The 15,361-nt window shown below is 39.1% G+C and overlaps 1 protein-coding gene across 34 annotated transcripts in view; it reads right to left on the reverse strand.

The window, feature by feature from the left end:
• Positions 1–12,737: 12,737 nt before the first annotated feature.
• LOC101115115 (platelet glycoprotein 4) overlaps positions 12,738–15,361 on the reverse strand; it is a 107,265-nt gene continuing 104,641 nt past the window's right edge. For all 34 annotated transcript variants that reach the window (XM_042248492.2, XM_060414637.1, XM_060414626.1 and 31 more), the window contains one exon: positions 12,738–13,667. The gene's annotated coding sequence lies outside the window, so the exon portion shown is untranslated. The remainder of the gene's footprint in view (positions 13,668–15,361) is intronic.

Genomic DNA, 15,361 nt, shown 5'->3' on the forward strand with positions numbered 1-15,361 from the left:
AACAGAAGTTACAATATTTCAGGTATACAGCAAAAGTTTTAAACACATACACATATTATTTTTTAGATTCATCACCATTGTAGGTTATTATAAGATATTGAATATAGTTTCCTGTGCTATACAGTAGGTCCTTTGTGTTAACTTTATGTATAGCATCATGTATCTGTTAATCCCAGATTCCCAGTTTATTCCTCCTCTTTTTCTCCTTTGGTAACCAAGAGTTTGTTTTTTCTGTGAGTCTATATTATAGTTCTCTTTCTCTGCCTTACTTCTCTTAGTATGGTAATCTCTAGGTCCATCCATGTGGCTGCAAATGGAATTATTTCATTCTTTTTGTATGCCTGATTATATATTCTGGTGTAAATTGTGCACATTTATATTATCTAGTGTGACCATAGTTTTATGCCCTTTTGGGGCAAAGCCAAGTGTTCTAGAGGTGTGCCTTGGGTGGCACTTGGAAAAATCAGGGCTCCAGAAAAGGAAAATAGTTCTTTTCTGAAGGATACTGGTGAGGTATAGTGAGGCAGAATGAGAGCACAAAGATGGTATTTGCCAGGTTATGATCCATAGGCCTCTCAGTTCAGTTCAGTTCAGTCGCTCAGTTGTGTCCGACTCTGCGACACCATGAATCACAGCACATCAGGCCTCCCTACCATCACCAACTCCTGGAGTTCACTCAAACTAATGTCCATCAAGTTGGTGATGCCATCCAGCCATCTCATCCTCTGTCATCCCCTTCTCCTCCTGCCCCCAATCCCTCCCAGCATCAGGGTCTTGTACAATGAGTCAACTCTTTGCATGAGGTGGCCAAAGTATTGGAGTTTCAGCTTCAGCATCAGTCCTTCCAATGAACACCCAGGACTGGCCTTATTTGGAATGGACTGGTTGGATCTCCTTGCAGTCCAAGGGACTCTCAAGAGGCTTCTCCAATACCACAGTTCAAAAGCATCAATTCTTCAGCACTCAGCTTTATGGTCCAACTCTCTCATTCATATATATAACTCCTGGAAAAACCATAGCTTTGACTAGATGGACCTTTTCTCTGCCTTTTTTTTTTAATACTTTAAATTTTTATTTTTACTTTATTTTACTTTTACAATACTGTATTGGTTTTGCCATACATTGACATGAATCCACCACAGGTGTACATGTGATCCCAAACATGAACTCCCCTCCCACCTCCCTCCCCACAACATCCCTCTGAGTCATCCCCGTGCACCAGCCCCAAGCATGCTGTATCCTGCATCAGGCATAGACTGGTGATTCGATTCTTACATGATAGTATACATGTTCCAATGCCATTCTCCCAAATCATCCCACCCTCACCATCTCCCTCTGAGTCCAAAAGTCCGCTAGACACATCTGTGTCTCTTTTGCTGTCTTGCATACAGGGTCATCATTGCCATCTTTCTAAATTCCATATATATGTGTTAGTATACTGTATTGGTGTTTTTCTTTCTGGCTTACTTCACTCTGTATAATTGGCTCCAGTTTCATCCATCTCAACAGAACTGATTCAAATGTATTCTTTTTAACGGCTGAGTAATACTCCATTGTGTATATGTACCACGGCTTTCTTATCCATTCATCTTCTGATGGACATCTAGGTTGTTTCCATGTCCTGGCTATTATAAACAGTGCTGTGAAACCACAATGAGGTACCACTTCACACCAGTCAGAATGTCTGCGATCCAAAAATCTGCAAGCAATAAATGCTAGAGAGGGTGTGGAGAAAAGGGAACCCTCCTACACTGTTGGTGGGAATGCAAACTAGTACAGCCACTATGGAAAACAGTGTGGAGATTCCTTAAAAAATTGCAAATAGAACTGCCATTTGACCCAGCAATCCCACTGCTGGGCATACACACCGAGGAAACCAGAATTGAAGAGACACATGTACCCCAATTTTCTCTGCCTTTTAATGTGCTGTCTAGGTTGATCATAACTTTTCTTCCAAGGAGGAAACATCTTTTAAATTTCATGGCTGTAGTCACCATCTGAAGTGACTTTGGAGCCCCCCCTCACCCCCTACAAAATAAAATCTCTCACTATTTCCATTGTTTCCCCATCTATTTGCCATGAAGTGATGGGACCAGATGCCATGATCTTCATGTTTCAAATGCTGAGTTTTAAGACAGCTTTTTCACTCTCTTCTTTCACTTTCATCAAGAGGCTCTTTATTTCCTCTTCATTTTCTGTCATAAGGGTGGTGTCATCTGCGTATCTAAGATTATTAGTATCTTTCCCAGCAAACTTGATTCCAGCTTTTGCTTCATCCAGCTTGGCATTTCACATGATGTATTCTGCATATCAGTTAAATAAGCAGGGTAACAATATACACCCTTGACGTACTCCTTTCCCATTTTGGAACCAGTTTGTTGTTCCATGTCTGATTCTAACTGTTGCTTCTTGACGTGCATACAGATTTCACAGGAGGCAAGTAAGGTGACCTGGTATTCTCATCAATTGAAGAATTTTCCACAGCCTGTTGTGATCCTCACGGTCAAAACGTCAGTGTAGTCAACAAATCAGAAGTAGATGTGTTTTTTTTTTGGTATTCTCTTGCTTTTTGATGATCCAGTGGATGTTGGCAATTTGATCTCTGGTTCCTCTGCCTTTTCTAAATCCAACTTGAACAACTGGAAGTTCATGGTTCATGTACTGTTGAAGCCTGGCTTGGAGAATTTTGAGCATTACTTTACTAGCATGTGAGATGAGTGCAACTGTGTGGTAGTTTGAGCATTCTTTGGCAATGCCTTTCTTTGGGATTGGAATGAAAACTGACCTTTTCCAGGCCTGTGGCCACTGCTGAGTTTTCTAAATTTGTGGGCATATTGAGTGCAACACTTTCACAGTGTCATCTTTAGGGTTTGAAATAGCTCAACTGGAAATTCCATCGCCTCCACTAGCTTTGCTTGTAGTGATGCTTCCTAAGGCCCACTTGACTTCACATTCCAGGAGGTCTGGCTCTAGTGCATGATCACACCATTGTGGTTATCTGGGTCATTAAGGTATTTTTTGTGTAGTTCTTCTGTGTATTCTTGCCACCTCTTCTTTATCTGTTCTACTTCTGTTAGGTCCATAGCATTTCTGCTCTTTTTTGAGCCCATCTTTGCATGAAAATTTCCCTTGGTAATTTTCTCTAAGAGATCTCTGATCTTTCCCATTCTATTGTTTTCCTCTGTTTCTTTGCACTGATCCCTTAGGAAGGCTGCCTTATCTCTTTTGCTATTCTTTGGAATTCTGCGATCAAGTGGATATATCTATCCTTGTCTTCTTTGTCTTTAGCTTCCCTTCTTTGCTCAGCTATTTATAAGGCCTCCTTAGACAACCATTTTGCCTTTTTGCATTTCTTTTTCTTGGGTATGGTCTTGATCCCTGTCTCCTGTACAATGTCATGGACTCCATCCATAGTTCCTTAGCAACTCTATCAGATCCAATCCCCTGAATCTGTTTGTCACTTCCACTATATAATTATAAGGGAATTGATTTAGGTCATACCTGAATGGTCTAGTGGTTTTCCCTTCTTTCTTGTATAAGTCTGAATTTTGCAATAAGGAGTTTATGATGTGATCCACAGTCAGCTCCCTGTCTTGTTTTTACTGACTGTATAGAGCTTTCCATCTTTGGCTGCAAAGAATATAATCAATCTGATTTAAGTACTGAATATCTAGTGATGTCCATGTGTAGAGTCTTGTCTTGTGTTGTTAGAAGATTGTGTTTGGTATGACCAGTGCATTCTCCTGGCATAACTGTTAGCCTTTGCCCTGCTTCATTTTGTACTCCAAGGCCTAACTTGTCTGTTACTCCAGGTATCTCTTGACTTCCTCCATTTGCTTTCCAGTCCCCTATGATGAAAAGGACATCTTTTTTGGGTGTTAGTTCTAGGAGGTCTTGTAGGTCTTCAGAGAACCATTGAACTTCAATTTCTTCAGCATTACAGTTGAGATATATACTTGGATGACTGAGATATTGAATAGCTTGCCTTGGTAATGAACAGATCACTCTGTCGTTTTTGAGACTGCACCCAATTACTCCATTTCTTTAAGGGATTCTTGCCCACAGTATATAATGGTTATCTGAATTAAATTTGCCCTTTCCAGTCCATTTTAATTTACTGATTCCTAAAATCTTGATTTTCACTCTTGTCATCTCTTGTTTGACCTCTTCCAGTTTGCCTTGATTCATGAACCTAACATTCCAGGTTCCTATGCAATATTGCTTTTACAGCATCAGACTTTACCTCTGTCACCAGTCACATCCACAACTGGGACTTGTTTTTGTTTTGTTCCATCTCTTCATTCTTTCTGAAGTTATTTCTCCACTCTTCACCAGTAGGATATTAGGCACTGACCAACCTGGAGAGTTCATCTTTCAGTGTCCTATCTTTTTGCCTTTTCATACTGTTCATGGAATTCTCAAGGCATGAATACTGAAGTGGTTTGCCATTCCCTTTTCCAGTTGATCACATTTTGTCAGAACTCTCCACCATGACCTGTCTGTCTTGGGTGGCCCTACATGTCATGGCTCATATTTTCATTGAGTTAGACAAGGCTGTGGTCCATGTGATCAGTTTGATTAGTTTCCTGTGAAAAAGTCAGTCACTGTCTGCATTGCTCTATGTACAGGAACTCCATAGCTAGTTTTTAGGTGTTTTAAGAGGAAATTGCTCCGTATGTAGCTGTGGATATGGCATGTTGGGGAGAAAGTGATTTCAGAACCTTCCTATGTTGCCATCTTCACCTGGAACCAGAGATAAATATTATTAAAACAGCAAATATAAATAAAATAGCAAAATAACACATTTCAGCAAGAAATTATTTGTTGGAGAAATTTCTTAATCATAGTGACTCAGCTGTCCATCAGTTGGTTACTCCACTCATAGCCCCTACTTATACTTATATAAGCATACTACCTGTATGATGGTTTCAAGACTGCAATGGGAAGACAGTGAAGGAGGGACTGTGCCAAAGCCTTTGACTGTGTGGCTCACAATAGACTGTAGAAAATCTGAAAGAGATGGGAATACCAGACCACCCGACCTGCCTCTTGAGAAACCTATATGCAGGTCAGGAAGCAACATTAGAACTGGGTATGAAATAACAGACTGCTTCCAAATAGGAAAAGGAGTACATCAAGGCTGTATATTGTCACCCTGCTTATTTAACTTATATGCAGAGTACATCATGAGAAACGCTGGGCTAGAAGAAGCACAAGCTGGAATCAAGATTGCCAGGAGAAATATCAATAACCTCAGATATGCAGATGACACCACCCTTATGGCAGAAAGTGAAGAGGAACTCAAAAGCCTCCTGATGAAAGTGAAAGAGGAGAGTGAAAAAGTTGGCTTAATTGGCAAAAGTTGGCAACATTCAGAAAACGAAGATCATGACACCCTGTCCCATCACTTCATGGGAAATAGATGGGAAACAGTGGAAACAGTGTCAGACTTTATTTTCTGGGGCTCTCGAATCACTGCAGATGGTGACTGCAGCCATGAAATTAAAAGACACTTACTCCTTGGAAGGAAAGTTATGACCAACCTAGATAGCATATTCAAAAGCAGAGACATTACTTTGCCGACTAAGGTCCACCTAGTCAAGGCTATGGTTTTCCAGTGGTCATGTATGGATGTGAGATTTGGACTGTGAAGAAAGCTGAGCACCGAAGAATTGATGCTTTTGAACTGTGGTGTTGGAGAAGACTCTTGAGAGTCCCTTGGACTGCAAGGAGATCCAACCAGTCCCTTCTAAAGGAGATCAGTCCTGGGTGTTCTTTGGAAGGAATGATGCTAAAGCTGAAACTCCAGTACTTTGGCTACCTCATGTGAAGAGTTGACTCATTGGGAAAAGACTCTGATGCTGGGAGGGATTGGGGGCAGGAGGAGAAGGGGACGACTGAGGATGAGATGGCTGGATGGCATCACCAACTCGATGCACATGAGTTTGAGTGAACTCCGGGAGTTGGTGCTGGACAGGGAGGCCTGGTGTGCTGCAGTTCATGGGGCCGCAGAGAGTCGGACACGACTGAGCGACTGAGCTGAACTGAACTGAAACGAAAGGTTGCTACTTAGTAGTCAATACATATACCTCTCATATTCTTATCAGACCTTTAATTTTAAATGATTATTCAGATATCTTAGTGGAAATATGCAACATTAATATATGTTGATATTTCAAACAAGAAAGTTCCAGAAAAGGGAAAATTTTTAGAATTTTTAGAATTCTTGCTCTGTAGTCTATATCAAAAGCTGCAGATACTTAACACTTTCTCATTAACCATACTTATTTTAAGATGCTTCCTATAGTTCATTTCAGTCATACAGTGGTGTCCGACTCTTTACAACCCCATGGAATGCAGCACACCAGGTTTCCCTATCAATCGCCAACACCCAGAGCTTGCACAAAGTCATATCCATTGAATTGGTGATGCCATCCAACCAACTCCTCCTCTATCATCCCCTTCTCCTCCTGCCTTCAATCTTTCCCAGTGTCAGGGTCTTTTCCAAGGAGTCAGTTCTTCACATCAGGTGGCCAATCTATGGGAGCTTCAGCATAGTCTTTCCAGTGAATATTCAGGACTGATTTCCTTTAGGATTGACTGATTTGATCACCATGCAATCTAAGAGACTCTCAAGGGTCTTCTCCAACACCACAGTTCAAAAGCATTAATTCTTCGTCTCTCAGCTTTCTTTATGATCCAACTCTCACACCCATACATGGCTACTGAAAAAACCATAGCTTGGACTAGATGGAACTTTGTGGGCAAGTAATGACTCTGCTTTTTAATATGCTATCTAGGTTGGTCATAACTTTTTTTCCAAGGAGCAAGTGTGTTTTAATTTCATGGCTGCAGTCACCATCTGCAGTGATTTTGAAACCCAATAAAATAAACTCTGTCACTGTCCCTATCTATTTGCAATGAAGTGATGGGACTGGATGCCATGATCTTAGTTTTATGGATGTTGAATTTTAAGCCTACATTTTCACTCTCCTCTTTCACTTTCATCAAAGGCTCTTTAATTCATCTTCAGTTTCTTCCATAAGGCAGTTGTCATCTACATATCTGAGATTATTGATATTTCTCCCTGCAATCTAGACTTCAGCTTGTGCTTCATCCAATCCAGCATTTCAAATGATGTACTCTGCATATAAGTTAAATAAGCAGGGTGACAATATATAGCCTTGACATACTTCTTTCTGAATTTGGAATCAGTCGATTATTCATGTCCAGTTCTAACTGTTCTTTCTTGACCTGCATACACATTTCTCAGGAGGCTGGTAAGACGGTCTGGTATTCCCATCTGTTTATTATTCACAGCTTGTTGTGATCCATAGAGTCAAAGCCTTTGGTGTAGTCAATAAAGCAGAAGTAGATGTTTTTCTGGAATTGGCTTGCTTTCTCTGTGATCCAAAGGATGGTGGCAATTTGATCTCTGGTGCCTCTGCCTTTTATAAATCCAGCTTGAACATCTAGAAGTTCTTAGTTCATGTGGTGTTGATGTCTAATTTGAAGAATTTGAGCATTACCTTGCTAGAGTGTGAGATGAGTGCAATTGTGTGATAATATGAACATTTTTTCGCATTGTCCTTCTTTGGGATTGGAATGAAAACTGACCTTTTCCAGGCCTGTGGCCACTGCTGAGTTTTCCAAATTTGTGGGCATATTCAGTGCAGCACTTTCACAGCATCATCTTTTAGGATCTGAAATACCTCAGCTGGAAATCCATCTCTTCAACTAGTTTTGTTCATAGTGATGCTTCCTAAGGCCCACTTGACTTCACATTCCATGATATCTGACTCTAGATGAGTTATCACATTATCATGGTTATCTGGGTCCTGAAGATCTTTTTTGTATAGTTCTTCTATGTATTCTTTCCACCTCTTCTTAATATCTTCTGCTTCTGTTAGGTCCATACAGTTTCTGTCCTTTGTTGTACCCATCTTTGCATGAAATGTTCCCTTGGTTTCTCTAATTTTCTTGAAGAGATCTCTAGTCTTTCATACTATGTTGTTTGCCTCTATTTCTTTGCACTAATCACTGAGGAAGGCTTTCTTATCTCTCGTTGCTATTCTTTGGAGCTCTGCATTCAGATGGATGTATCATTCCTTTTCTTCTTTGCCTTTCACTTCTTTTCTTTTCTCAGCCATCTATAAGGCTTCCTCAGACAACCATTTTTTGCATTTCTGTTTTGGTGAATGATTTTGATTACCACCTCCTGTACAGTGTCATGAACCTCCATCCATAGTTCTTCAGGCACTCTGTCTATCAGGTCTAATCCTTTGAATCTCTTTGTCACTTCTACTGTATAATTGTAAGGAATTTGATTTAGGCCATACGTGAATGTTCTAGTGGTTTCCTCTAGTTTCTTCAATTTAAGTCTGAATTTTGTAATAAAGAGTTTATGATCAGAGCCACAGTCAGCTCCCAGTCTTGTCTTATAGATAAGCTATAAGACAATAAGCTCTGACAATATAGAGCTTCTCCATCTTTGGCTGCAAAGAATATAATCAGTCTGATTATAGTATTGACCATCTGGTGATGTCCATGTGTGGAGTCATGTCTTGTGTTGTTGGAAGAGTGTGTTCACTATGACTAGTGCGTATTCTTGGCAAAACCATCTAAAGATGTTTCCTTAGATGTCTCCAATAACTAAATTATCTTCTTTAATGCTTAGAAAGTGAGGTTTGTAAAACTATCTTCCACTAATTACCTATCCTGACATCTTTCCATAATGACCATAGTCCTCACCTGTGTAGACTGAATGTAGTGTTAGGGCAGAACAGTAGCTGTAGCCTTACTTCTGGACTCTAGGTCAGTCCAAGTTCAGTTCTCTCCTCCAAACTGGCCTCATTTATGCTTCTATTACTGTTTAGACACTCATTCTTTTCCAGAAATAAGCCCCTGTCTTTTTATTCTCCTCCCTTGCCCCTGCTTGTCCCTCTCAAGACATCCTCCAAGAAAGAAATCTTTACATGCAGTAAATATGAACATTTGTCATGAATACTGTCAAATAGATCAAAGAACTCCTTCCATAAGATTTACAGTCAAGTTAGTAGTGCTTCACCCTCTACCCTGCCAAGCTGATTAGCTCTATGACCATCTGAAAATAGCATTTTCAGATTTCACAGAGCAAATGACAAAGCTAAGTGAAATGCTGCTGCCACTGCTAAGTTGTTTCAGTCGTGTCTGACTCTGGTTGAACCCATAGATGGCAGCCCACCAGGCTCCTCCATCCCTGGGATTCTCCAGGCAAAAATACTGGAGTGGGTTGCCATGTCCTTCTCCAATGCATGCATGCATACCAAGTTGCTTTAGTCGTGTCCGACTCTGTGTGACCCTATGGACAGCAGCCCACCAGGCTTCTCTGTACACAGGATTCTCTAGGCAAGAATACTGGAGTGGGTTGCCATTTCTTTCTTCTAAGTGAAATATTTATAGTAGCAAATTGTCAAGCATGATGAACTTTCCTCTCATAGCAGTATGCTTGTATAGCTTCAACCCTCTTAAGTCATTCTGTAATAAATCTACCTAATACCAAGAACAAGACAAATAAAACTGTCACACAGGTAGTCTAATTTCAGTGTGATTTAAATGTGGGCATGTTTACTTCCTTGTGACTAGAAAACACTTTGGTATCCTATCAAACTACAGATTCTGATTCAGTAGGTCTAGGGTAGAACCTGAGATTCTGCATTTTTAAGTTCACAGGTGATGCTGAGGCACCTGACTCAGATTTCACACAATGAAATAAACAAGAGTTTAAACTGTTTGTCCTTAGCTATGTCTCTCGTGAAGCGCTAGCTCCTTCATGAGTGTATAGAATGGAGCATTTTGGAAATATGTGCACATAAGCTTACTAGCATCTGAGAACAGTTGGGAAAAGAGAATAGGAGTTAATATGTAAAAAAAACTCAAATAGGGTCCATAATAGCTAATATATAATTATAGTAGTAATATCAAATATCATTCAAATCATACATATTCAAAACTAAATAAATGAAAAGCAAATCACTTTTCTACTAAGGGAAGTTTTTATTATCACAAATATTTAATAATACAGCTACCTTTGAGCCAAGAAAGGGAAAAGCAGAGTATGGATGTATTTTTTTGATACCAGTATTTGACACTAATTCATCTTTAGTCCCTTAACTAAACTAGCTGTAAATAACTCAGGAAAACAGATATAGGTAATTCTGTTACTATATGCAGAAAATCATAATGAATAGTCATTAATTAAGTGGAGTGGTTATTTATAGTTATGGGTGACCATGAAGAGGCTGACAGAGAGAAAGCAGCCACAGTGTCTCTAATACATTGAACTTCAACCAGAAACACTGAACTGACGGAACACACCTGCAACAAACTCCAGCTAGAAAGATACTCTGTAATTCAGACCAGACATTGATACTGGGTTAATAAGATCAACAGATTATCACATATGTAAAAAGCTAACATACAGCTATGTGTCCCCAAAGAGGACACCCGCTTTAACCTGTTTTTCTGAGTACTGAAAGATCTACACATTTTCTTCATGTGCTTGTCGGCAGTAGTAAGCCTCAACCCATTTTAAGATGCTACAAATTCTCCAGTTTATGTTAACCCCTTTGCACATGATACAGATTTTCAAACTTTAAGTTTTAAACACCTGGTTTTTTGGGGTGATTTAACAATGTTGAATAAAAACGTGCCTTTCTAAAATATGGGGCAATTTTTCTATAAAAAAAAAGCAGACTAATCCATCCATGTGTACAATTATACTTGCTCTGGGGCAATTAAGTCAACATGAAACATACTCCCTAAAGTGCCGTACTCCCGCCTCAGCACATGCATGTGGAAGCACACGTACACACATCCCAACTCACTTGTCATATAAAAATAACTGTCTCCCGTTTTTAAAACAAAGTATTATACTTTCTACTGGGTATTTTTAATGCATTTCATTTATCTTTATGTATGGATTGTTTTTCCTTTTAAGAAAATATGGTAAGTAATGGTAAAAATTAGAATATAGAGAGTACTATGGGCTCATAAGTCAAAACCTTTTCCCCACCTACCAATTCAGAAGACATAAGAGGGGCAAGTTCCATCCCTGGGTCAGGAAGACCCTCTGGAGAAGGGCATGGCAACCCACTGCAGTATTCTTGCCTGGAGAATCCTATGGACAGAGGAGCCTGGCGAGCTATAGTCCATAGGGTTGCAGAGTCAGAAATGACTGAAGCGACTTAGCACACAAATAATGTGAGCTGCATTTCTGTTTGGAGATTTAAAATTTGAGGCATTGATTGGTTATACAGTTCTATCTACCCTTAGGTGGGTATGTAATTTTTTATTCAGTTCTTCTGAACTGTTTCTGCTTTATTTACATCATTCAACCCTATTTCGTTTAAAACTTAAAGAAGTACCCTTTATATTCTTCCTAAATCAACGTGCCCACAGGTATCCTAATGTCGTGAAAGCAGACTCAGTATTAGAAGACAGATGGCTAGGATCTCACATGTTGTTTTGCCAAAAGTTTTACTTTCCTTTAGATTTGATGAATTCGTTAACAAAAGAAACCACTCCTTGCTCACAAATAAACAGTTTCAATTTTTATGGATAATTATTTGAGTTAATTTCAATGTACAGTCATTAAAAAAAAAGAAATACAAGCAATGAAGTAGTCACAGCTTATACATCACCAGATTGGGCCTATCTATATCCAGACTTGAGCAGCACTGAGAAGTCCCTTCTCAATCTGGAGCCCCAACAGGGAAAGGGTCCTAGAAAGTACATCCACCCCATGGGCGAGACTTCAGATTGAAGTTTTGGGGTCTCCCATTTATAATGCCAGGCTGCTGCACACAAACTGATAGCATCATCAGTTTGCTTGCAAAATTGCAGTTTTGGTTTTTAACTTTTACAATGCTGTTTGTTTCACCTTGTGACTCATCAATATTTCTTAGAACCCCTAGGGGGCTCGTAAAGCCTTCAGGGGTTTAGTAGATTCCAAGATCCACTCTCTTTCTCTTATAAAATACTGTCTGACTGGCAGGGCTTACAGGCACGCATGGAATTCATTGTCCATTCAGTGTCCGGGCAGGTCAGGAACCTGCTCTCCTGCTCCTGAAGCATGAACTACACTTTGTTCATTTTAATTTCTCTAACACATCCCCATATTTTAGGAGGATACTTTTTCTATTCCCAGGAAATGAAAGGATATTGCATCAGTATGTTTTGAATATCTTCAAGATTTTTCCAAAGATCCTTCCAAACTGGTGTTATCTCGGTTTGCAGTTTTTGGTATTTATTTACCCTGGCAACTGACATGACAAGATTATTCCCGATTTTAGTGTCTAAACAAACCAGTTACTAATAATTTATCCTATAAAACACAAGGCAGAATGTGGTCCATTGTCCCCTTCTATGGGGAGCCTTTTTAGGAGGACTCGTGGTCTCTACCATAAGTGAACTTCAGCTTAAGATAGCAGGACTACCTAGCAATACATCTTCTGGTAAAAAGGAAAGGTCTTTCATAATCTAGAATTTAAGTTCTGCACCTTTAAAGCATGACCAACTATCTTTTTATTTCCTTATCCCCCAACTGGCTCAAAAATTGGTTAAGGAAAAAGTTGTAAAGATCGAATTTAGAAATAGTATTTCAAAAGGACATATTAGATTCATACAGAAACAAAAATTCAGATAGAAAACTAGAGTAAATGTTTTGTGACACATCAGGAACTAGACAAAGTACAAGATTTTAAGGAACGTCTTTTAATGTTCAAAACCAGTCTTTCTGGTGACAATGAAAGCAAGAAATTTTACAACAAATAACTATGAATGCACGTTCTACAGCTAGTAATCTTCCACACAATAATTTCTGTATTATCATTTACATCTCTCAGTACTAGCACAGAATTCTGGAGGTGCCAAGCATAAGTTGTATGCAACTGAGTAGAAAGATGAAAATTTGCTCAGATTTCCAGAAGAGCTGTAGAACATGGAAGATAGCAATGTTCTCAAACACGTCCAAATGCATAACCATTGACAAAAATACAAGCACATATTGTTATAAATACCATGGTTATAATGCCTTGCTGATGCTGTACAAAGGATTCCATAGAGGAAAAAACTTGAGAGATGTATAATAAATGGTTCATAGGCCAGTCATTTAGTTTATGTTTTCAAATATCTTTCAAAATATTTGCTCTTCAGAGGCAATGTCCTGATAGTACTGGGTCTGTGTTTTGCAGGGACACTGATGAGGGTAGTGATGTTTTCCTTTTGATGGGGAAGGCTAGTTCAGGGTCCAGGATTTGTGTAGAATGACCATCTCGCTGCTGAATTTAGCATTGGGAATAAATCGGTGAATCAGTACCAAGTGAAAATAAGTGGGTCACGCTCAAGCCACATCTGTAGAAACTGAAGTCCATTCCATTGTGAATATGTTGAATTTTTTTAAGTGCTGGTTTTTTGTTCGAAGTGTGGATTTTAATGATGTCTTAATAATCCTTTTGAAATGTGCTGCTGCTTATGGGTGGCGGGTGGGAGGGAGTGTCACCAGTTCTTGAACTGTAAGATAAGGTGTGTTTTGCAAAAATAAAGCATGAAAATCTTGACTTTTGCAAGGTGATAATAAGAAAGATCCTGACATAGCTGGTGCATAAATGTAGAGACTCTTTTGCTCCCTGGAAAGAAGAAAGGTAAGGTACATATCAGAAATTCATGGAAAAATAGTTAAGACTCAAATTTTATATATTAAAGATGTTATATTTTCTAGAAATCAGCCCAATTTCTCCAGCTCTAGAGAAAATTTCTCTGATGTACTTCACGGATAAGGCAGTTATTTTCCCATTCCCGGGTTCATGGAAGGCTCCTTCCCAGCTCTCAAGAGCTGCACGCAGTCAAATAAGGAGGGTCACTCATTAAATCTGCTCTGCATGAGCATTTCCACTCCTTGCTGTCCCTTCAGACCATCCTCCATTTAGTGGTGTATGTCCTGCTACTTTTGAAAAGACTGTTGGCTCATTCTTTTTGTGATCTATTGAATAAATCCACACCTTCACTCTCCCGTCTTTACTTTATTTCCTCTGCACAGCGTCTCCTTATTTTTCAGTTGTTTATAAATCTTCCCAAAGGCATAATTACAGTATTCGACATGAGGCCTGTTTAAGGAAATCTACATCTGTGATTCTTCTAAATCGAGTAAATCAAGTAATCAACCTAGAAAATTTTTCTTCTCTATTTGTAAAGAAAAAAGACATACTGTTGTATAAAGAGCAGTTACTTTCCTTATAACAGTCAGAAGTTTAAGCCAAACCAATGTACTTGCTGATAAAGACACTCTGGAAAGTTTTCAGTCTTTCACTTACAGCTGCATAGCTCTGCTGAATCGCTCAGCTGTGTCCCACTCATTGTGACCACATAGACTCTAGCCCTCCAGGCTCCTCTATCCATGGGGATTCTCCAGGCAAGAATACTGAAGTGGACTGCCATGTCCTCATCCAGGGGACCTTCCTGACCCAGGAATCAAACCAGGGTTGATTGCAGGCGGATTCTTTACCTGCTGAGCTACCAGGGAAGCCCAAGCTACATAGAGACCCAACATGTCGGATATTCAGGGCTCATTAAGCATTGATGAAATAGGTTATATAATTTTAATAGAGAATAATACCCCAAAATTTATAACTACTATAGTTCATTTTGAAAAGCTTATTTTCCCACTAGAAAAAGTTTTTGTTTTAACGTGGCTTTTCAATAGGTGATATTTTGGTCTGTTATATAAATGGTCATATGAATTACTGTGTTTAAACATAACTGGTTACTGGATTGATGACAGGTTTTAAAGGTGATGCCATATTTCCTTTATTATAACATGAATGTATTAGCATTTTGAATATATTGTGTCCAAGTAGACTGTAGGCAGAACTGTTCAGTCTCCTTTTAAGGAAATATATATAGGCAGAAAGCATCAAAACAAAAGATCGAGTTGCCTTCCTCAGTCTGTTTTCAATTTCACGAACACACACACACAAATTGGTCCAAAAAGGCCAATTTGTTTTTTAAATCTTCAATTTAACTGATTCACACTTTGAAAATAGACAGTTTTATACTGTTAAAATTTAGTTTTCTGTAATGTCTTCAAAAAACAGAATGGATGCTGATAGATCCATGGCTACTGGAAAATCATAAATTTTTATTAGGGATTAGCTGTGAAATTCATGTAAAATAGCATGATTTGAGCACATTAAGGTCAATAATTGCCAGTGGCAGCTCCAGAATTTCTATGCAGGACATTTTACTGTCAGCAGTCTGATTGAAAGTGGAATAAGAAGACTTGTTTTAAAATTGTGAATTGTTTTCTTCAGAGCAATTTGCTGCT

Source organism: Ovis aries, chromosome 4 (assembly GCF_016772045.2).
Source record: "Ovis aries strain OAR_USU_Benz2616 breed Rambouillet chromosome 4, ARS-UI_Ramb_v3.0, whole genome shotgun sequence".
NCBI classification, from domain to species: domain Eukaryota; kingdom Metazoa; phylum Chordata; class Mammalia; order Artiodactyla; family Bovidae; genus Ovis; species Ovis aries.